General features: G+C 35.8%; 1 protein-coding gene across 12 annotated transcripts in view; it reads right to left on the minus strand.

The window, feature by feature from the left end:
- The window catches only part of LOC138318836 (nuclear receptor corepressor 2-like), a 166,388-nt gene that overhangs the window by 51,181 nt on the left and 89,730 nt on the right, over nt 1-25,477 (minus strand). For 2 of the 12 annotated variants that reach the window (XM_069261575.1, XM_069261574.1), the window contains exon 1: nt 19,430-19,695. The exons of 8 other annotated variants lie outside the window; for them this stretch is intronic. The gene's annotated coding sequence lies outside the window, so the exon portion shown is untranslated. Of the gene's footprint in view, nt 1-11,143; nt 12,087-19,429; nt 19,696-25,477 lie in introns of those variants that run through there. 2 more of the 12 variants (XM_069261571.1, XM_069261568.1) reach the window with 1 other exon arrangement.

Raw genomic sequence — 25,477 nt, forward strand, 5'->3', positions numbered from 1 at the left:
TTCAGGAATAGACGACAAGGGAAAGATGAATCAGCATCGGACTATGGCTATAGTTTACGTAGGTTAGCATTGCTAGCTTATCCAGAGGTTCCATATAGTTCATTGGAGTTACAGGTAGTAGATCAGTTTGTGACTGGCCTGAATTGTTTTGCCTCGCGTAAAAAGGTTACATTTAGTCATCCCCAAACATTAGAGGAAGCTATCTCCTCTGCTGTAGAGTATGAAGCAGTAGTGGGAAATAAAGGTAGAAAACCAACTGAGGGTGCTAATCAAGTTTATGCTGTAGCCGTACAGGAAAAGGGTCCTAATAAAAAGTCCAAAGACAAGAATAGTACTGAATTTAAAGGGGAGATAACTATGGAGAGCATATCAAAAATGCTAGATGAGAAGTTAGCAAATCTTCCTCCAAAAAGAACTTGGACTGCAGGCCCTAATCAGTGTTACTACTGTAAACAGGAGGGTCATTTTAAGAGAAATTGTCCTGTTTTGTCCGCTAAGTTGGCTAATACACAGTCTAACAATGTTCAACAGGGGTCGGAAAACTAAGCAGGGTTGGGTTCGGGCCCAAGAATCCAGCCCGGGGTGTTGAAAATGCAGTACAGCAAGGGCAACAGGAAATTGTTACTGAAGATGTGGAAACATCTGCTGGTACATCAGTGATTAGATTAGGTAGTGTGCAGTCTGTAGTAACTTGTCTGTATGCTAGGTTAAAGAGCCCAGGAAGGAGGTTTAAATGTCTTGGTGGATACCGGATCGCCTGTTTCGATTATGTCGTATGCCAGGTTCAGGGAACTAGGTTTTAATTCTGCTCTGTTGACAAGGTTTGATGTAAATCTTGTGTCAGCGCGTGGTAAAAGGTTAACAGTAAAGGGTCAAGCAGCCATAGAGTTTAAGTTGGGCATTTATCCTTTCAACAAACCTTATGTTATAGCAGAGTTCAGGAAGATTGGATGGGATAATAGGTATAGACTTTTTGAACAAGTATGATGGTCAATTATCCAGGTTAGACGTCACGAAAATTTGAGAACCAATCAGGGCAAGGTTAAGTTAGATCAAGTTGAAAACCTACAGATTGTTCCCATATCAGGGTGGGAAGTAGAGTTAAAGTTCCTGCTCTGCTTCCGAGAAATTCCTGGTGAGTCAGACTGACCGACCCTTAGTCATTAAATGAAGGACTTGTAGAACCAACCCTACAAAGAGAAATTAAAGGTCTTTTGCTGGGCAGAATGTTTAGTGAAACCGAGTGCCCCTAATATTATAGTTTTCTGTAGTAAATCTGGGTGGAAAAGATGTTTGTCAATGGAACCAAATACAGTTGTGGGTAGAATACAGGCGGTGACCTCTGTGGTTGAAGTTGATATGAATAACACTGGGGAAGGGACAGAAAGTGAACTTTCTGAAAAGAGGGGGTTGGATAAGAAGAAATTCCCGGAACATCTCAAGCCACTATTAGAAAACTGCTCTGATAAACTCACTAGCAGTCAGAGGGAAAAGTTTCAGAAATGTTTGGTAGAGTTTACAGATGTGTTCGTTGATGAGGAAGGAGTTTTTGGCCAAACCAATAATGTTACTCATAAAATAGACACTGGTAGCGCAGCTCCAGTCAAAATACCAGCCCGTAGAGTAACCCCTGCTAAAAAACAACTAATAGAACAGGAAGTAGAGAAAATGTTAGAGCGGAATATCATAGAGCCAAGTGAAAGTAGTTGGTCTTCCCCTGTGTGTCTAGTCACAAAGAAAGATGGGTCCTGTCGGTTTTGTGTTGATTTCCGTCGTCTTAACACTCTTACCCGCAAAGATGCGTATCCTCTTCCGAGAACGGATGAGATTTCTTGAGAGTTTAAATGGTGCCCAGTGGTTCAGTACATTGGATCTTGCAAGTGGTTATTGGCAAATTAAGATGGATAGGGCAGATAGAGAGAAAACGGCTTTTTTTACTACACACTTAGGCCTATATCATTTTAATGTAATGCCATTCGGGCTATGTAATGCTCCCGCCACATTTGAAAGGTTAATGGATAAAGTATTGGGGGGGTCCACTTAAATGGAAGAAATGTCTTTGTTATCTGGACGACGTTGTCTGTTTTGGTAGTGATTTTGATGGCGCCTTAGCCAATCTTAAGCTAGTTTTGACCCAATTCAGGTTAGCCAATCTTAAACTCAAGCCTAAAAAGTGTGTGCTATTTCGCACCGAAGTGACCTTCCTAGGGACACAGAATATCACAAAAAGGAGTTAGTTGTGACCCAGAGAAAACGAAAGTCATAGAATGTTGGCCACGACCCGAAAATAAAAATGAAATCCGTAGTTTTCTAGGTCTGGTGGGGTATTATCGTAAATTTGTACCAAATTTTTCTGAAATAGCATCTTCCTTAACAAGACTCACCAGAAAAAGGGTAGAATTTTCATGGGACGACAGTTGTGAGACCTCATTTAAAACTCTGAAGCAGAAGTTATTAGAGGCACCTGTTCTAGCGTTTCCAGACAATGATGGATTGTTTATTCTTGACTGTGATGCAAGCTCATTTGGTATAGGTAGTGTGTTAAGTCAGGTAATATCTGGTGAGGAGAAAGTTATAGCTTATGCAAGCAAAACTCTTAACCAAGCCCAACGAAATTATTGTACCACCAAAACGTGAACTTTTGGCTGTAGTGACATTTTTGCGCCAATTCCAACATTATTTATATGGCAGGAAATTTCTGATTAGGACTGACCATGCCCCTTTAATCTGGTTAAAAAATTTCAAGAATGCAGAAGGCATGTTAGCACGCTGGTTAAGTGTGATCGAAACTTATGATTATGAAATTCAATACCGAGCTGGCACAAAGCATAGAAATGCTGATGCGTTGTCAAGGCGTCCGTCCAGAAAGTGCGGACGTGTAGATTGTCCAGATTGTTTTGAGGTTACTGATTGTGAACATTCAGATGTAGAACAAAGGAGACAACTCTTTGAAATCTCAGGTAATACTGACTGTGAACAGTCTAGAGAACCAGTATGACCCATAACTCAGACACCTGAAAATCAATGTAATTGGTTACCGGTTTGGACTAGGGATGAAATCTTAGAAATGCAGACTAAAGACCCGGAATAGGTCCCATTTTAGAATTAAGGAAAGAATCAGACTCTGTACCAGAAGAAGGCGAGATAAGTCACCTTAGTAGTGATGCTAAAAAGTCTGTTGGCTCAGTGGAATGTGCTGAAAATATAAAATGAGCTACTATACCGTCAAAAGAAACTTGGTGACAATGAATTTATCATGCAACTTGTAGCTCCTATAGAGATTAGGGAAACTATCTTTGAGCATTTGCATACAAATCGCACTGCAGGGCATTTTGGTCGTGATAGGACTGTGGAAAGTGTAGGTCGTAGATTTTACTGGCCCGGGATGACAGATACATTAGCTAGGTGGTGTAAATCCTGTGACCTCTGTGCTAGGTGTAAACCAGGTCCTGGTCGTGGTAAATCTGCTTTAAGACAGTTTAAGGTCCGTAGTACCATGCAGTGTGCAGCTGTTGATATTGTTGGTCCCTTACCTAGGAGTAGAAATGGAAATGAGTACATCATTGTATTTGGTGACTATTATACAAAGTGGAAAGAGGCTTTTGCAGTTCCGAATCATCAAGCTCTCATAGTAGCGGATAAATTAGTTACAGAAGTGTTTTCCAGATTAGGTTGTCCTTTACAACTTCATAGTGATATGGGTCGTGAGTTTGAAAGTGATTTGTTTTCTGAGGTGTGTAGATTATTAGGCATCAAGAAGAGTCGTACAACCCCATATGGACCATGTTCAAATGGGTTGGTGGAGAGATTTAATCGTACTCTGAAACAAATGCTGTCAATGTATGCACATGAGGAAAAGCTAGAATGGGATGATCATCTTCCCTTCATTTTAATGGCTTACAGGGCAAGTGAACACAAAAGTACCGGTTGTACACCAAACCTCATGATGTTAGGTCGAGAAGTAGACTGTCCTTTAGATCTCATGGTGGGTGGGGCTCCAGAGCAGAGTCACAGACAGATTTGTGTACACTAGAGTATGTGGAATGGTTGCGAACAACCATGCAGGAGACTTTTGTGTATGCTAACAAGCATTTAGATATAGCTGCTAAGTCTCAGAAACAAACTTATGACAGAAAGTTGAAAACTAGAGAGTTTGAAATCGGCACATGGGTGTTGGCGCTGGTATCCCCAAAAAGCTGGTCAGAAGCTAGAATTAGGTTGGACAGGTCCATTCTTAGTAGTAGGGAAAACTCTCAGCTTTGACCTACAAAATACAGAAAAGTAGTCAGGCAGTAGCATTTAGTGTGCATGTAGACCATTTAAAGCCATACGAGGGTACCAGTCCCCCACAAATCTGGTTAGAACCACATGCGGTGGATCCTGTTCCTCTGGAGACGTCCAAGGGCCATCACACTTTGAGTGATTCGTCTTCAGATGAGCAGGATATAATTCCACCACAATTGTTCAAATCTCCTGTAAAAACTAGGGCTGGGAGAGAGGATCAAACCCAAGAAAAATATACTCCCCATAGTTCCCAGGAATCAGTTTTAAATATTTTTATTTTTATTGTCATTACATTCTATGTTCTGTGCAGAGTTACATTCTGTATAGGATCCAGTTTCAGTGTTCCTGAAATAACCAATTCTTCGGCAAAATTTTGTGTACATAATAAATATAATTCAGATTGATAGCAATCTGTTTTGATATTATTTTGTGACATGGTTCAGAGGGAAAAAAAGTTCCACTTGTTTTAGATAATACGTACAATTGTTGTAAATAAAGTTTTTCAATTTTATACTGGACAATTAATTTTTGGAGAATGGTAATAATCTTCGAAGGAAGCTGAAGGTGTCGAAGACTACAAATAAAGTTGAGTATAATTTTAACTTTATGAATTAAATGTGTTTTTGTGGGTTTTTTATATGCATAAAGCCTATTTATAAATGTAGGTGATAAGGTCACGGGTATAGCCAGTTAATTTTTTTTTTAGGGGAAGGAGGTTTGTGCGATACTGTGTATAATGGCACGGGGTATCATCTTAAATAGTTACCTTGTATTGATGATCAATGGTTATTTATTATTATTTTTTTAAATTTAATAATTGGTTATAGGTAGTTAGAAGGGGTAGGGTATAGTCTATTTAATTATTAGGCTGTTAGTGTTGCATGAGTGTGACATGCATATTTTATAGCGGGTTGGGTTTTGTGTGTTTATAAGAAGCTATGAGTAGTTTCTCTATTTTGTTTTCAGTAAATCAAACTCAAAAAAAAAAAAAAAAAAAAAAAAAAAAGATGTCTGACAAGATGCTGGTGGAATTGTTGGCTGACGCCAAAGAGTTGGAAGAATTTAGGCAGCTTGAGAGGCCTCTTTGGCCGCAGGCCTACATCCGTCTCGGCGGATACTTGGACCATTGGAGCCGGTACCACTCACCTACCACCAGACTGTATGAGTGCAGCCGCTGTGGTAGGCGAGTGAGGGGCCGTCCACGGGGCACCAGGACACCTCAGGACCCACCATCCAGGACTGCCAGGGTACCTTGTCTCCGGTAGTCGTTCCTAACCGGGAATACCGATCCCCAGGGGGTATCCTCCCACCTCGTCCGGGCAGCGAGGCCGAGAGGGCAAGCACCAGACTACTCCAGTCCATGGTGGATGAGGCGGCCGAGGGAATGGACACCCTACTTTTGTAATTTTATTTAAAAATAATTTTGTTTAATAATTATATATTATTCTTTGGTTCTCTTTTGTTGTACAGTTTTAATATTTTGTTTTTACAGGACGCGTTCGCGGTTAACGCACATCTCGATGTATATTATATATATCTGAAATAAAATAAATTTAGCATTTCTATCTTCAAGGTGTAGACTACAAGCCAGAATTCTCAGTTAATGGTTAATGCTTCAATGGTAGAATAGGGTCTGGACAAAGTTAATTGTTTGTGAAAATTACTTTGATCTTTTGGTGGGAGGTATGTGCTATAGACGGGTACGTCGTCGAGTGTGACTTGGTCTGTAATACTAGTTTTAGTGTTTGTCTGCGAAATGACAGGTGACCCTGCAGTGGTTTTGGCTCTTACTAGGTGTACGTACCCTTAGTCGCTAGGTTAGCCGTACTCTGGGGGGTTCAGCCTAGGGTTTACGGAGGGATATCGTGTCTGGTTTGACAGGTGTCTGCTTCGGGTTGTTTATGTCGGCCATCTTGTGAGGTGGGCCGGGGTCGGTTGTGTTACGCAATGTGATTGGTCGAGGCTTCAGCGGTGGAGCCAGTCGCTGAGTCTTATAGCTACTTTCGGTTTCATTCCGGGTAGGTTCACTGGGGTCAGGGGGTATAAAAGTCACGCACGTGTGTAAGGCCGTGCCTTTCTTGCCGGAGATTTGGTGAGTTCCAGTGGACTTTCTGCTGTTATTACTGATGCTTTGAGACCAAAGCGATACTGGATGGGGACATAGCTGTATGCACGCTCCGAAAACGGAGTGATAGTTTAGTGACACTTTGAGAACAGAGTGTTATAGGCCACTATTCAACCATGTAGACGGGGCTTAGATCATTACACGTAGTACTGGTAGTTGGTATTACGCTCGGAGACCCGAGCGCGGGGCAGGACTTTATTAGTTAATAGTACTAGTCTAGTATAGGGCTGGGAGTCTTTTACAGTTGTATATTCGGGTTAATCTTTAGTAAACTTGTCAGTAACATGTAGCGTTTAGCTTATATATTGTAGCTTCTCCACGGGAGGGGGTTGGAAGTTTCGCCCGTCTCGAAGGCAGTTAGAGTTATAAACATACTGTAGGTCTATCAAAGCGTAATGTTAGGGACAGGCTGCTATTAATAGCAGCCACCACAGTCAGTAATTGTGCCGGAAGTGCTCAGGAACCATGAATTAGTCCTTCAGTAGTCTTTATTTTTGGTTTTGTTTACCTTTAGTTATTTTTGTTAATATTTATTCTGATTTATTTATTTTTCTACTGGCTTTACACCTAAGTTAACTGATTTTTCTATGTTATATATTATTTGGTTATTTACTTTTGTTGCACCATGATTACATTATAATTAAATATGTGGAACTTAAACTTTGGTGTTGTTGTGGGTCTTTCCTAACACTTCGGCTAATCAGGAGGAAAAGAACCGGAAGGCGCGCTTGACAGTTGACTGTTGGCCACTGATTTTCTGCTATATTCTGGTTTTGGCCTTGTACCATTTGTACACTTTAAAATTACACAACGCGAAGTCATTTGGGTGGCAAACTCTCATCTCCCGACCCCGCCTACTACACATATGACATTTCTTTACCGTATCAGACATTGGAAAGAAATGTCCTTTTTATATCGCTTAAATTGAAAAAGTGATATCCCTCCATCACTGTCAGTGGACATGGTGAAAGTTAATTTACAGATAGTTGTCCAACCCGAAAGCATGTTTCATGCATTCCGTTCATGAATGCTATTCATCTCACATTACACAAGCAAAGGTAATTCTATGTTGCCATTGTGTATATTGGATTTGTCATGGTTGAATGCATATTGGTAGAGTTACCTGAGCTCATATACAAAGGCAAAAAAACTGGCTTATATTAGAAATAAAACTGTACTTTAGTAACACAAAGACTTGCTATGTTTTAAGTTTGAGATAAGCCTCAATCTGTACAATATATGGGAGGGAGAACATATCTCGGCCCTGGCGGCCTCGATACAGTTCCCTCTCCCACATATTGTACAGTTTTCGGCTTATCTCCATAATATATCAGATCTATTCCTCGCCATCCTATGATTGTCCGGGTAAGATATGGATTAAACATGTGCAAGATTCCAAGGTATATAACGAAATATTGCGAACCATGAACTTGTGCCAAATTTCCAAACTCGATACAAACTGTCTCACTTTAAACTCCGGGGTTAGCTCGCTTCATTGTTTGAATGCAGAGATTTGCACAGGAAATATATCATGGTGACAAATCTTTGCGCATGAGTATGTATACAATAGATTAAAGTACACATGACAAAGTTTTTTTTAGATAAAATAATAAGTTCAGTGATGTATAACCAAATAGACGATTTTATCATTTATAATTATAAAATTTGTATTAAGGATGTATCTATACTAGCGTATGTGGGGGTATTTATTGTCTCTTAACAGTAAGTACACTCACGCTAATTAATATCCAGTATTTATAAATGGCTAAACATGGAGGTCATTGTCTTACTGTGAGGCACACACTGATGACAGGCCCATAGTAAGATAACATCTGTACATTGTGGGTAGTGGTATGTTGTTATATGTTTTATATATTTAGAATGAGGGTTTTAGTGGAGAGAATACATACATAAAATGATAATATCGATGATTGTGGTTTGTTAACAGTATGGGTTTGCCCAAAGTAAAAAACGTAATCATTTTAGACTTTTATCACCAGTCAAGTTTAACATGTACAAGATTCAGTGTTGTATTTTACTGTTTGACGATATTACATTATTTACTTTGCTATAACCAGCTACGTACATTTATATTGCCCCTTTCAAAGCAAGTTTTGGAAGATTTACTTTCGTTTCATTTGGAATTTGCAAGGTACAACGTTTGAATAGAAATTAGGAAGTCATTAATTCGTGAAGATATAAACATTCTTTAATTCTCTTTAATTGCGACATTCATGAAAACAAATCGTATGCGAAAGTAAGTTGGTTTATGATACATGGAATATACAGAAAAATATGGCATTACTATTGAAATTACCCATTGGAGTATCGGCGATATATCCTAACCTTCATATTAGGTTTAGTATTCATGGCTTTTCCCCATCAAAATTGTTGTGCGATGTAGTAATTCTGTCCTACATAAAAACGTATTTAGACTCAGATGTCCCCGTGACCTGATGAGTTCATGGGAAACAAGATCATCCCCAACCCGATGAGTTCAGGATTATGACCAGTGATAAAAATTAGGGTTATCTATAGCCAATAGTGACATACGATAATTGATACACATATATCAAGTTTTCACTTCATGGCATGTATTTACTACTTATCTCATATTTATTAAACTTTGTTATTTTATAACACGATAATGATAAGTACACACTTGAATTTTTGATGAAACTATGGAGGTTTTTTTTCCTTTTTGCGTAAGGGTATGCTGTCAGCGAGTTTTGATTTTAAAAGTAATTGCATAAAAACTGTAGGGATTAATCAGATTATCATTAATAAGGTAATTCTGCAAGGAACCATCCGTTTATCACTTGTTAAGTCCGCAGACATTCTTTTCTTTTCCTTCCCTTTACAATGACATTGAAGTTATGATATGCTTTAAGTGAGGTTTATTCAATTGAACGAGATGCGCAAATTCTAACACAATCAACAACTTAGTATGGTGACTAATATAGAATGATTAGTTTGCTAGCTTTTAATAAGACGACAGTAGGACTGTGTTAACTGTAGTTACGGTAAACCTCCGGTTAATTCGAACCGCCGGATAGTTCGAACACGCATTTTTCCAAAATATTTAACCTTAGGCCCCGACAATGTAAATTTGAACTCGCTGTACCTGATGGAAAACACATGAAGATATCGCCAATGTTTGTTAAGTCCAATCTAGATACAGATATCAGTTGAAGTCGTCATTAAAATATGCATTCAGTCTATCTTTAGTTAGCCGATCAAGGAGTTAAATTACCTGTAAAGTTACGAGGTGTCACAGCGAGCATCAAAAGCCAGTCGTTGGGTCACAGCAAGTGGGTGTGATTATAATTACCTAATTTTACGAACTTAATTTAAACAAATATTTTCAACAGCATTTTCGTAAATGCAACTGGACTTTCTTTAACTAAAATAGATACATAAATAAATCAACGTTTGTTACGAAATATAACAAAGAACTGACTAGTTTTTTTGTGGTTTGAATAAAGTTTCTATCTCAGTTAGCGGGTCACGTCGATTTCTTTATTCTAGGCAGCGATCGTGAACAGTGCTGTTTTGAGGCCTTGTCAACGGTGTACATATGCATGCGGCAGTAGTCCGCTAAACCTGCCTATATTATTTATTTTTTTAATTTTTTTTTTTGGCCTAATATATATTAGGCAAAAAAAAGGCCTAACAATATAGGCAGGTTTAGCGGACTAATGCGGCAATCGCTCCACAATTAATTATAAAATCACAAATTAAAGTAAACTCATGTTTACGAGAAAATGATTGAATATTATCTTTGAGGTAAATCAGCAATCTATATACGTTTCCTATCATAAAGGAGGTGGTGCATATGACGGCTAAGTCGGCCAACGTTTTCACCGGTTGCATGTTTTTGTCAAAAGAACAATTTCTTCGATTTTGTGAAAGAACTATTTTTCCATTTTTTTCCCAATTTTTTGTGGATTGATGTTTTACAAAACATCATTAGATGCTACGTTTTGTAGCAAGATTTTTTTAAAGAACGAATTTGTAGTTGCTATTTGTGATATGCATCCAATTCGATCGCGGTAAAATATTTTGTTTTTACGTCACACTGTACATGTATATTATGTAACAGGAAAGGAGAAAATATAGTGGGCAGACCGGGATGCGAACCAGGGACCTCGAAAACCAGCCAAATGCTTCATGGTCCGGCGATAATACTATCGCACATAAGTTACTCAGACAATAATATAAGACTCTTTCATATGTGGATATGAAGGATAGGGATATTCTACCCGAGGGTCACAAAATGTAGTAAAACCCGAGGCTTGCCGAGGGTTTTGCAACATTTTGTGATCCTGCGGGTAGAATATCCCTATCCTTCATATCCACATATGAAAGAGTATTTTTCTTTCATACCTCGAGGTTTTATTGCAATTTTACAACTATGATATCCCGCCATTTTGAAATAAATTCGAAGAAATCCACGACTGAAAGTCAATTTTTCATACATAAAAAATTACATGATATTTTCAACACGAATTCCGTTGTTTGCATCTTTTATATTAAAACCAATCAAGTTTGTGAAAAAAATCTTCAAATTTTACAGAGGAAATAGAAATTTTGTTGACGCCGTGACGTCACGAGGCTTTATTGCATGGGTAGCCATGCAATACAGCCTTAGGCGACATTAGTGTATTGCCCTAGATTAGCCAGTATTACACCCTTAAGGTATGAAAGTAATGTTAGTATCTGCTCTATCGTTACCTTCATAGTGTTGTTGTTCCAGCTGTCTCACTTTTATATACAAATATTGTATCTGAATCCCTGCGTAGATAAGACGGGCACTTAGTAACTCGCCATTTTCAAACACGCAGCTGGTTATGAATTATATATCTAAGTCACAAAATGTAGTGCATTGTGGGGTTTTTAAAGACATGAAAGAACATGTATCTAGACCTGACATACGTGTTAGTATAAAAGATAAGTAATGCTGGTATTTGTTATGTCTGGTATACATTGTCGATATGCATGCAAGCGAGTGATTGAGTGAGTAGGACAACAACGTTAACGGTATAGGATTTGAACTGTTAACATACCAAGATACTAGGATTTTTAAGGATAATGCAATGTCTTAGTTTTAAGAAATTAGTTTTAATGAGAGGTATGTTACGACGTAAATTGATAAATGGGAAATTTCGGTAGGTCTTAAAATTATTGGCTGTCAGTTCATTACAAAAATCCTGCAAGGAATAATCTCTCTATCTCCTTTAAAGTCCGCAGATTTTTCTTTTCTTCTCGTTTCTTATTTTTTTTTTTAACATTTACGTTGAAGCTGAGCAGATGACATATTTTAAGTCCGGTGTAGTGGTCAAATTCTAACACAATCAACAACTTAGTAAGCTGACTAATATTATAGAACGGTTAGTTTGCTAGCTTTTAATCAGACGACAATGGGACTGTGTTAACTGTAGTTACACCATAAAGGAGGCGGTGCATATGACGGCTAAGTCGGCCAACGCGTAGTTTTCACCGGTTGCATGGTTTTTGTCAAAAGAACAATCTCCCCGATTATGTGAGAGTTATATGGTAAAGGAACACAGCATGGAATTGATCGTAACCAATATACAAAATTAGGACTGGTTGGGACTAGTTTTGACCGACTGCTAATACACGTAATAAATAAATCAACATTTAAATATCATCTATATAAAGTGGAACTGCATTAAGTTATTAACGTTTTTAAATAACCATTGCACCGTACACAGACCAATTATAAGGGACATGTGTAAATACGTGATTTAAATATCTTTTTATAATAATCTGAAGTACTAGTAACTTTTATCGGTCAAGGTAACGTCCAATCTTGTTGCTATCAATAAAACAACAAACTATCAATATCTACCAGAACACCACACCTCGTTTTATAAAATTGCTGATAGAAAAACATCTAGTAAGTACTAGATAAAGTTACCTGTAGCTTCAGAACACGTTTTAAAAGTAGGCATAATACAAGAAATACTATAATATCAGCAATCCAACATTATTTTACAGTAAAGGCTTCATCCCGCTGTCAATCTAGTGACATTTTGCATCTCTGGTAAATCATTTTAGTGCAAATGAAACTTGGTTAATGAAAAATTCGTGTGCATCTTGACTAACAATAGGTCATTCTGTGGATGTGTAATTTGTCATATCTTTTGATCAAAACGTATCACTAGATTGATGGAGGGGGGCTGGCTGAAACCTAAACCCCTAATATAGGCCAAAACATCTTAACTAAATATATCATTACAAAATGTGTCGTAACATATACTGATAAATCACAAACAAGTTTTATTAATCAATAGCCTCTAAATCGAAGATCAATATCAAGCTTTGTATTAAGTAAAGGAAGGCAACGCAAATAATCACATTACAAGGTCAATGATAACCATAAGATATTTAGCATGAAAGCAATCTACCGCAGTTTGGAGTGGTTATATTCTTCACCAATAGTTTTCTACTTTGGTAGCAAATCTGTGCTGCAAATTCGAAACACCCACGAGACAGTTGCTAGGTAATGACCGTATGTCGGAGGTTTTTTTCCTGGATGCACGGCTTTCCTGTCACTCCATACATAAGTTTCCCTTGTTGCTAATATAAAACGTCAAATCAAACCAATCTAAACCAAATGCTCACAGACACAAACATATCATTTACATGTTTTACATGTTTCACATTCCCCAAAATTTTCCATGTCGTTCAATATTTTTCATATTTGATTTATGAAGTAAATATGTTGTTATGCATCTTCTGTCAAAGTTTCGAAGAAATTGAACCATCCATTTTTTCTAAATAAATATTCAAATTTGCCATTTTTGAGTAGATTCTGCACATGATAAAACAGCATTAGTCTGTACTAAATCTGCCCTGTAAATGAAAATAATTAACAAAATGTTCTACGATATATATATTGTTTAATTGATGTGATATATATATCAATCCTTTTTTGAAGAAAATGCTTTACTTCTCGTCATAATTAATTTCTAGTGATCATTTTTGGAGGAAATTAGGTAAAAAAGACGCAAGTAAATTACCTAAAATATTCTCACCAAAATGAAAATAAATCAAAATTGTGAAGTTCAATTTTTATAGAAAAATAACAGACTAAAAAAGTGACAAAGTTGCTTTTAATCAGTCAATTTTCAAGAAAATTGAACCACAATTTGTCAAGATAGAGCATTTTTAGCACCAAAAAACCTTCATTTTTCATTGAAAAAGACGGGATTCACAATAGAGTTATCTCCCCTAATATGTATACTTTTTATACAATCACTGCAGAATTTTCTGTTACAATATAGCCTAGATGTCAATACTTTTAGTTTTAAAATCATTAACAATGTTTAATTAATATATATTTACCAGAAAATAGCAATTTAAGATTGATAGGATTATTTGTGTTGTTATTTTTCAAACTAATAAAATAATTTATTCATAAATTCGAACTTCAGAAAAGGGGGTATTAATCAAATCGCGGTCATTCAAATGCTTGAAGAGCTAGGGGCACTGTCATAACTCAAGCGTCTGTATGAAAAAATCCTGATCTATCTCCCTTACCACGAGACTACATTCTTACTACACAATTTGTCATCATTGATATCAAACATTAAATGTGCCTAAAGGGGCTGCGGTGGCATATGGTTTAGATGTCCCGACAAATTACCATAAGCATTCCATCTCTGGGTCGCTTGTTCAAAACTCATGTGGACAGTTGCCATGTACTGACCGCAGGTCGGTGGTGTGTTTATCCGGCTATTCTGGCTTCCCTAAGCCTGGCTGTTGAAAGGTCAAACCAAGCCAAATAACATTCGCGTCAGATAAACGCAAACTATTTTATACATAATTAAAACCTACTTTATTAAAAAAAAAATTACTGTAATAATCAAGTTTATTCTTACGTTATGAAAATGAGAAAAAAAATACTCTGTAAACAATGGGTTTCTTTTTAAAACTAATATCACTTCAGAGTAAGACTCAATGCTGTAATCGAGTGTTTTCGAGGCAAAAAGATGAAAAGACGAAAAATAAAACACGAACAGATGAAATTGAAGCACACTAATTAGCGTCGTCAATTTTCGTCTTTTCGCCTTCAAACATCTCGTCTTTTCGCCCCAAAAAGACAAAAAATAACAAACATTAAATCTCGTCTTGGTAAAACACCTTACGATGTGTGATAATGACCAAATTAAAAATTTGCCTCGTAGATCACCCCAAGCGCACGGCAGCCATTACGTACGGTACTGCCGAGATCCCGAATTTCGTCATTTTTCAGAGTCACAAAATTATGTATTCTGGTTAACTTTTTCGTCAGAAATTTTGGAATTTAGTTTATGACATTCAAATGAGTCATTTTATAGTTACTTTTTTATCATATTTTAAAACAAAACTTCGAGTATTTTAGGATTCTCGAAGCCGTGCGCAATATGTGTCCTGGTCGGCATTATATAGTAATTACTATCTACCATATTAATATATCTAAATGTAGTCTATCTAACATGTATTCAAATTATTTAAAAGTAATATCACCTCAATATGAACTTCACATAACGGCACATGGAATAAAAATGGCTAAAAATTAAAAAGTAAACTCATGAAATTGAACGATTTCACTATTTTATTTTTCGAGATATCGGCAGCCATACTGTACGTGTACGTGCGTACATGTACATGTACACATACATCTTTATTTATGTGTAACAGTGGTTTTATACCATTCATTAAAAATAAGATATACATGGGAAATAACGAAATATATATATTTTTACAAGTACTTATTGAGATATATGTTGGTAATTACGCATAAATAGTATTAATTTCCCAATTATTGGCTGTTACCCGAGGTGATCTACCAAGCGAAGCCATGCACGAGCGGCCGTGGTCTAGAGCTGGCCAGGTGGTTTACATTTCGTTATATTTACATTAATTAGTGTTATGAACAGATTTTTCGTGTATAAAAGAAATATGATACATTGAAATCAATTATCTATTCATAACTTTTTCACAATATGGATTTCTACGTGTGAACAAAAAGCGGGTACGTGTGACGGCCCGGCACCGCTTCGCAAGCTGGCTTCAACACTAAATCTACACAAATATAAATGTCTGTAACCTCTGAAACAATAAGAAGCTATTTAAAAAATCAGAATTTGCAAGTATGAAAGTGTATACTTTTGCCAGCGTATCGATTGTGTAGCAGGGATGTACATATCTGTTATTGTTTTTATTAGTCGCCATACTGTGTTTGTACCTTTGAGGACCCGGATGTAAACTTTCTGTGACGTCACGCCATCTTTTCTGAAATCTCCTATTCCTCGCCATCCTATGATTGTCCGGGTAGGATATGGATTAAAGCTGTTTTGTTTTAAAACATTTTCAAAAAATTTACTTAAAGCGAATAGTCGAGCAAAGAAGGGCTAAAATCGGTAAAAATGGTGTTAATATATCCAGTATAATTTCTTATGAAATAGAAAAATAAAATCTCCCATCAAAATCGCTCTGTATGCGAAGAAATTAAATATATATTATAGGAATCCTAATAATCCTCCCGACCGGCTATCAGTGCAGTTCAATCTTAACGCATGCGCAACATCCACCACTCTCCGTAGTAAACAAAACATGGCTACCGTAGTTTTGAACCAAAAGGTTTCCGCCAAAACAACCAACTGACTCCCCTAAAATGCGAAAGGAAAGGCAATGGAGCAGCGACAATCCCAACATATGACTCGGTAAACATTACGACGCATGGAGAGTGTTAATACAACTTTTTCGAGCACGCGGCTCCGGACCGCTACTGTACCTACATGTACCTAACGTTAGGCCTACAACCCGGTACTCCCTGCTCAGCTGATAGTGAGCGAGTCTTCGTATTTTGATCATTATGTAATTAGTCCCTAGCAGTATTTTTTCATTAATGAGTTGTCACATATGGTCACATGTTTCATATCTGTTCCCCAATCGAGTAAAATGTAACCCTTGGGTAAATAGCGGTTCTTTCATGGGGCCTCTTTAGTGGTAATGCCCTGTATATTTATAAAATGTACCGTTGTAATGCATGTACAGTTAGAATGTAACCGCTAGTGCATTATCAAGCTAAGATTTGTTTCAATCAATCTATATTATGCTACCGGTCAATTCATACAGTTCTGTTGTATAATCTTTATAGATTTTAATTTGTAAATTATTGTTCTGTATATGTTCTGGTAGTGGTATATACACATACATATACATATGTACATGTAGGTTTTAGCTTGTTCTTTAGATATATTTTGGAGGACACATACAGTATTATTTCTGGTCATAATAATAAATAGTGTTTATATATTTATTACAACTGTACCTGGTTCATGTGTATATGACAAACTTTACAGATTTGAAATGTACTGCAGCCATGTATCATTTATAATTATTCTGAATTTTTGTTGGAACTATAGATAATGAATTTTGTATCTTTTTTGGAACAATATTTGATTCTATTAAATGCATCAGTGACACATTCACAACTTATAAAAGGTTTTCTCTAAAAATAAAAAAACACCTGTAGAATGAACCTACGTTTATTCATTTATAAATATTTGAAATTGATTATTTCAATTTTTGTCATATTCAACAGATATAAAAAAAAATGTTGGTTCTTTTTTTCAGGCACCATGCATGCATAGTGACATGAATACAGAAAGTTCATCCCTTGGACCTGTATCCAAGTGTATGTATACATATACATACAATTAGCATCATATGAAGACTGAAGAATGTTGATTTGAGTGCTCTTGAAAGTAAACTTTACCAATATGGACCTAGAAGATCATGAACAGAACATTTAAACAGTATTAATTTATTAAATGTTCCTTTCAACTGTAATCATTAAATAAAATTATGATGCTATAATTTTTCATTGTTTAACTTTGTAGAAATATTTGTTTATATTAGTCCTCTAGATCCAGTGATTATAATCTTGCATCCACATGCCTGCCCATTTGTTTGGTAGGGCTTGTGAGATAGCTTTTCAATTACTTTTAAAATATAAGGATTTTTTTACATATAGATACCATTATACCAATACCAATATAGATACCATTGTCTTAGGATTTCTAAATTCTACTTTACAAGAGAGTAGACTCAACATATAAATAAAACCATAAAACTAGCAAGTTATCTTTTTGTCTGAACCAAATTTCACATTTATTGTCTATGTGTAACTTGTACATAGAACATTTATGTATTTAAACTGTAGTAACAGTGATCACAAACACATAGACTAAAATGTAGTATGTAGTACTATGTACATATGTCTTTGATTTGAGTTCTAAACAAAAAAGTGGTACCTGGGAAGTTGTAACTTGGGCGGGGGGTGAAATACAGAAGAAATAGCTACACATGGAAGAAAGAAAGATATACAGTACCATATGAATTCAAAGTTGCTCCAAAATCAATGAGACTAAATAACCAAAAAAAAGCCATGTAAACCCCAAATATGCAATGACCAGATCAATGATAAAGCACCCTTCCACTTCCAGTTATCTGTAGCTATTTCTTCTATATTTCAACCCCCCACCCAAGTTACAACTTCCCAATCTCATGATTCTTCAGTCTTTAACCCCCCCCCCCCCAACACACACATACCTGATTGATTGTCATGTTATTTCAGGTTCCTATTCAGGTATTATTCCTGAAAACCAAAAAGGGTATACACACTGTGTACTCTCAAAGGAGGGGAACCGCTTCATTCAAAAATGGAATTTACAATTTCATCTTAATTTTGAAATTTTCAATTTAATTATTAATTACTGGACTATTAAAACAGTATAGAACCCCTCGGCTACAGACAAAGTACTGTTCTCTTAATTAATTACTTTTCTTCCAACTCAATCATCTTTTTCTCCAGAGCACAAAAAAGAACAAGAAACAACAGAAAAGGACAGTAATATACATGTAGGCCTATATGTTTTCTGGAAATATATATGATGTGTTAATTCTCACAGCATAGGCCTACATGAATGTGAAGAATTAAATATCATCAATGTTTGAGAGAATTTCCTAGTTGTTATTCTATAGCAGCTACATGGAATGTACGTTTACATATACATTGTACAATACATATACATCATAAAAGTTTCTTTCCTTCCAGCTGGACATTCATGTCATCTCTCTCCAGAACTCAAATATTTTTTTACAAAAAAACAGAGACATAGATAATTTAATTAAATCTCTGCAAAAAACTACACGAATAATTGAACACATATATTGTACTTGTAAAATATCTATGTATGAGCTAATTTATTTTCACATCTTTGACAGCTACATGCATGGACGTTGTATGGAACGTTTTCGTGTGGTTTTAAATGGGAAATTATGTTACGATTATTTGTATTTAACCTTCATGATTTGGTTGATTTGAAATACGACGATTGCGATGCTGCAATAATTGCCCCTTGCCGGGGCCCCATCTCTGCATCGGCCGAATATTTGTGTCGATTTCCATGTCTAAAGATGCTTTTATCGAAAAATGATTACAAGGCATTGTCATTAATGTAAGAATACTTCATTTGCATCAAATGTATCATCTCAAAACAACAATTTACATACCGCATTAGTGGTTTATCACACGAAACGAAAGCGACACGACTGAGAAAGACATGTCCATGTTGACATTTCCACGCAGCCTCGTTTTGAAAGAGTTTGGCGAATTTATATTTAGAACGGTGCTAAATTTACACGGGGCTTCCCCAAAATTTCAATGGTCAAAACTGGACACCGTAAGCAGAACTTGACCATCATTATGGTATGCAATGACTTTTGGAAGGCCAAAGAACGCATTTAGACTGGTTTCCTTTGCCCGACTATTCACTTTAATGTAGTCCCTCTCATCTAGCCCCTGGGATTAGATAATACAAATGAAGTTTCAAACAATACTGTCTCAATGGACATTGTCAAACAATACTGTACGTAAGATAGTGAGATTGAGGAATTATCTGTATTTACAACAATAAATTAGTGTCAGCGATATATTCTTACCTTCATATTAGGTTTAGTATTAACGGCTTTCCCATCAAAGTTGTCTGATGTAATAATTCTATCCACCATATAAACGTATGTATGGGACAAGGAAGTAATTCCAACCGTGTGGACAAAAAAAATTGTCATATAAACGTATTTAGACTCAGGTGTCCCCACATCCTGAAGAGTTCATGGGATACAACATCATCCCCCTAGCCCGATGAGTTCAGAATTATGACCCTTATTAATGTAACCAAAGTTCACGTGTATTTTCTGGCTGTCATTGCCTGTCGCTAACTAATGTAACTCCTCTTTAATCTGTGAACCGATTTAAAGGTAACTACACTTGTCTAATCTAATTAATGTACATGGCTTAGCAATAATGTTTGTACGACATAACGAAGGTCCTGATATGTGACGAAAATTAGAAATTCATTGAGAAAATACACAATATTGGCGACATGACATTAGACTTCTCAAAGCTTCTCACTATATTTTTTACTTCATGCTCACCACCTGATTCTCATTTTCGATTTTTATTTAAATAAACACTATTGATGTCACAAGGACCGCTTTTCCTTCTGGATCACCTGACTCTCTCCTTCTCATTAAACATTTTTGTAGCCATCTTACAAATCTGTTGATAGAAGTCTGCATTTTAAATTAGTTTTATATTTGGTTATGATATCGGTATATTCAATCAGGTTGATAATAATATTAAAACAAAACATTTTTGAATCATTGGTTTATCGTAGGAAAATAACTCACGCGATCGAGGGAAATACATGAAAATTGTGATTGCACATAAACTGGTAAGTTTGATTTAAGTTGCCAAATAAACATATTCTTTTGATACAGTATTGCATATTATAAACTATTATTAGTCTTCATGTTACGTCACAAAAAATATGGAGGTGTCAGTGAAGAATAGAAAACACGTGGCTAACATGCAGAATATCTAGATGGATGATTATTTTTAAAATTTGGAAAACCCGACAGCTTTAATGGAGTCATCGTGACTGGTAAGATCGACAACGAAATGTTTTAACTGAAAAGTGGTGTGCAGCAACACTGGTCAACGGATCACAAGATAATATGCAGTATCAATTGTTGTTTGAATCGATCTAAACATATTTCATTGCCATACGATGCAATCGAATTTCTCAATTTAAGTTTGCATGTTATCAAATACTACAGCATTTACATCGAGCGTGCTTTAGATAAGTTAGACAACGTGTGCACGATTCCAAGGTATATAAAAAAAACTATTGCGAACCATGAAATCGATACAAACTGTCTAACTTTAAACTCCAAGGTTAGCTCGCTTCATTGTTTGAATGCAGAGATATGCACAGGAAATATGTATGACAGGCACATAGTTAAATAACATCTGTACATTATGGGTTGTGGTATGTTGAGAAATTCTTATATGTTATATATATATAGATTGAGGATTTTAGTGGAGAGAATACATACATAAAATGATTATATAGATGATGTTAGTTTATAAATAGTATGGGTTTGCCCAGAGTACAACACGTAATCATTTTAGACTTTTATCACCAGTCGATTTTAACATTTACAAGATTGTGTGTTGTATTTTACTGTAAGACAAAATTACATTATTTACTTTGCTATTAACCAGCTACGTACATTTATGTTGCCCATTTCAAAGCAAGTTTGGGAAGATTTACTCTCGTTTCATTTGAAATTTACAAGGTACGACATTTGAATAAGAATTAGGAAGCCATTAATTCGTGAAGATATAAACATTCTTGAATTCACTTTAATTGCGACATTCATGAAAACAAATCGTATGCGAAAGTAAGTTTATGGTACATGGAATATACAGACAAAATATGACATTACTATGTTAATTATTTAAATATTTAGGGGTTGTAGAACTGATATGCGCATTTTTAAAAACTTTTTTGTATCAGGTTTTTTTTCTGTGCGATATTTATTGTCATTTATTTTTCATATATGCATATACAATATCCTAGATAGATACATATGATACATTAAGACTGAACTGGAGGTAAATATTGATATTGACATTTACTACACTATACCTTTCAACATTGATGCATTAGGCATAAACATGTATAGGCATAATGGTATCTTGATGCATTAAGGGAGCGTGACATTTAATAATTTCGTGACTTTGAATGTCATTGTACGATACCAGTGATTCTTATGACATTCATGTACCATTACATGTTACAGTAAGATGATCGACGCATTTACGTTGACAAATGTAAATGATAAAATTACATATGACACTGTTGTCCTCACTCGGAAAGGCATTATTATAAGACTTTTTCACGTGTGGGTCTGAATGTCCAGAATATTCTACCTGGGGTCACAAAATGTAGTAAAACCCGAGGCATGGCGAGGCTTTGACTACATGTTTTATCCTGAGGTGAGAGCATATCATTGTTTATCATATCAACATACGAAAAAGTAGTTTACCCCCATTCGTCGACGTTTTAATTATAATTTTACAAATTCAGAAATATTCCGCCATTTTGAAACATAGCAGTTATACGCTGTAAGGATGTCAGTTCTCCATAATAAAAACTTGGTAAAATGTTAATGCATATTTCGCTGTTTGCCTCATTTACAATAAAACTTGTCCGGTTTCTGATAATGACGTTAAAATATTTCCGCGAAAACAGCAATTTTGTCGATACAGTGATGGGTAACCATTAAAAACCATAATTCATTTATTCAGCTAATTTAAAAGTGCATAAAATAGATATATACATCTCCTCATTGTATGTATTAAAAGCTACCGAATAAGGTGCTAAATTACATTGCATATTCTTGTAATACAATAGATTGTAGATTTCGGGCCATCTTGCCAAATCAGTTATGTTAGGAAGTCATTAACAAGTTGTCAGAAATACAAAATGATTCTCGGCAAAGTTCCTGGCGAGTTGGAGATGCACTGATACAATATGGGAAGAATCTAGAGTACTTTGAAATAACGCTTGCGTTTTCTTTTTTCGATATCGGAGATGAAATGACTGTGGTCAAATCTTGGTCTAGAATAGAGGTAAACGTAACAAGAGGCGTCTGGGCTTGAGGTTTGGTTATCAAAGACAAATAATCTCCTTTTGATTTGCCTGTCAGCCCATTACATCGATCTCTATTCAAAGGAATTGCAGGAACGACAAGTCTAGGTAGATATTATTCATTGGTTGTGAGATATTTTCTTCAGGTTGATAAGAAAAAAACTATATGTATGGCTATGTAACACAAGATTTGTCTTGACGTCTCAATAACCACACTGATTTCTTTCATACCTACGGATGTTATACTGGCTGGTCTCATGCAATACACTCATGTCGCATGAGGCTACCCATGCAATATAGCCTCGTGATGTCACGGCTGATGTACTATAGAGGATTCAAACAACGGGATTTGCGTTGAAATATCACGTTAATTTCATGTATAAAGAATTGACTTGCAGTCGAAGTTTTCTTCAAACTTATTTGAAAATGGCGGGATATCATAGCTGTAACATTGCAATAAAAAGTCGAGGTATGAAAGAAAAGAAAACATTTTCATATGTGGATATGAAGGATAATCATATTTTGTGACCCTCAGTTAGGACCAATATAGAGATGTTTTACTAAGGAGGTATACTCTTGACTCAATGTCTATTGTAAGTTTTAGAAAATAGCTCACTCGTGTGGAACAAATTTCATACTGTATCCAACAACCACTAGTTGTGTAACCTCAATTTTCCATAAAGATCCAGTTCTACAACTAAATAAACAATCAACAATTTCCTTTATTGTTACAATTACCACAGCATAAATTTGATCGTAACCGATATACACATTTAGGACTGGTCGGGACTAGCTTGGACCGGCTGCGATCGGATTTTAACAAAAAAAATCGCTAATAATTAATCAATAGATGAAGATCTTCTATATGAAGTGGACCTGTATAAAGTTAATAACACTCTAACTAATGCAGCATACACGGATCAATAAATAGGAACACGAAATAAAATATACACGATTTAAATGTCTTTCATACCCATGATCATACAAAACTACGTTGTATTACGCCTTTAACAATCTGAAGTGGGGCGGGTCTTTGTTATCTTCAAAGGAAGTCTCCTGTGATTAGTCAGTTCTCTACTTGTAGACACAATACAAGGGACTTAATAAATATCAAACATTGTTGTACAATAGAGGTTTTATCCCGCTTTCAATCTAGGGATATTTTTCATCTCTTTAAATCATTTTAGTTTAGAAAGTTTAGAACTCAGCTAATGAAAACTTCGTATGCCTCTTGACTACCCACAGGTCTTACTGCTGATGCATAAGTCAAGCTGCTTGTGAATTTTATCAGTTTATCAAAACCCATCACTAGATTTATGGGGGGGTGTTGAAACATATGTACTAACTAAATATATAATTACAAAACATTGTACTGATCGAATTACTCGTAGTCAATAACCATTCAATCATATCCATATAAAAGTATTATATAAAGGGAGGCAACACATGTGATTACATAGCAAGATTGATAATTAACAATAAGGTATATCGCATAGCAGTTGTTGTGGTTAATATTCTTGATCAATAATTTTCTACTTCTTGGTTGCTAGATCAGTACGCACATGAGAGAGTTGCTAGGTAATGACTGAAGGTCAGAGATTTTCCTCTGGATACACGGGCTTTCCTCTCTCTTCATAAGTGTCCGTTGCTGCTAATACATTTATATGATGTCAAATCAAACCAATTTAAACCAAAATCACATAGACACAAATATACCATTTATATAGTATTGCCTTCTTCTATAAGACACTTTAGGACCAAAGTGCACTCAAAAGAAGGTAATAATGTGTTTGGTACATAACGGATTATAGAAAATTAATAAATGATAGGACAAACAATTATGTATGATCAAAAATAACAATTTCTTCAAACGAATGCGGGCACGTCTATGGTAGAAATGTCATAGTCGGAGGCGTCTATACATTTTTTCTGCATGCAGCTTTAGGCCATGGGCTAGGAGGGTCCCACATGCACCCCCCCCCCCAAACCTCCGAACCAATATTTTTCTGAACCCTTATGACCCACTGATCACAAATCCAAATGTTAACATTGCATAAGTTGGGATGAACTTCCGGTTATGACGTCATCAAGATGGCCGCCATCTCGAATTTCACTAAAAACTGAAAAATAGTCATAACATTAACATTTTTCAACCGAAGTAGACAAATGAGGTATCAAAATGACCACATTAGAACAACAAATACATATCAGGACCAAAAAATCCAATATATGTAGTGATTTCTACGCAGGAAATGAAAAAATCGGATTTAAAGCTCAAAAATGGTGATTTTTCAGCAAATTTTTCATATTTTGTTTGACGCAGCAAAAATGTTTCCCAACAGCAATCTATTATTTCTAATAAATTTTTTGACCACTTATCATTCTGTTTAAACAACAAAAACCAATGTTAACATTGTATAGGTTCCGGTTATGACGTCATCAAGATGGCCACCATCTCGAATTTCACTGAAAAATGAAAATAGTCATAACATTGACATTTTTCAACTAAAGTAGACAAATGTGGTATCAAAATGACCACAATAGAACGATAAATACATATCAGGACCAAATACTCCAATATGTGTAGTGATTTGTACGGAACAAATAAAACAATAAGCTTTTAAGCTCAAAAATGGTGATTTTTCAGCAAATTTTTCATACTTGGATTGACGCAGCAGAAATGTTTCCCAACAACAAATTATTATTCGTAATCAGTTATTTAAACTCCTATCAATCAGTAAAAACAAAAAAATCAAGAAAAATATATAGAAATACAAAAAAAGAATTATTGTTATACCCTCAATTTTGTAGATTAGCAGCGTCTCAAAAATAACACAACACCTACTGATAGCGTAACAAATGTAACCTAAGCTAAGCCTGTGTTTCCGTTAATATCATTTACAGTTCCCAAAGCGTTTGTGTCTTTGAAAATGAGCACATTCATTGTTTATTTCCTATGCATAGCATAAGCAAAATGTCAGATGGTTAC

The sequence above is a fragment of the Argopecten irradians genome, chromosome 3 (genome assembly GCF_041381155.1).
Source record: "Argopecten irradians isolate NY chromosome 3, Ai_NY, whole genome shotgun sequence".
Taxonomy (NCBI): domain Eukaryota; kingdom Metazoa; phylum Mollusca; class Bivalvia; order Pectinida; family Pectinidae; genus Argopecten; species Argopecten irradians.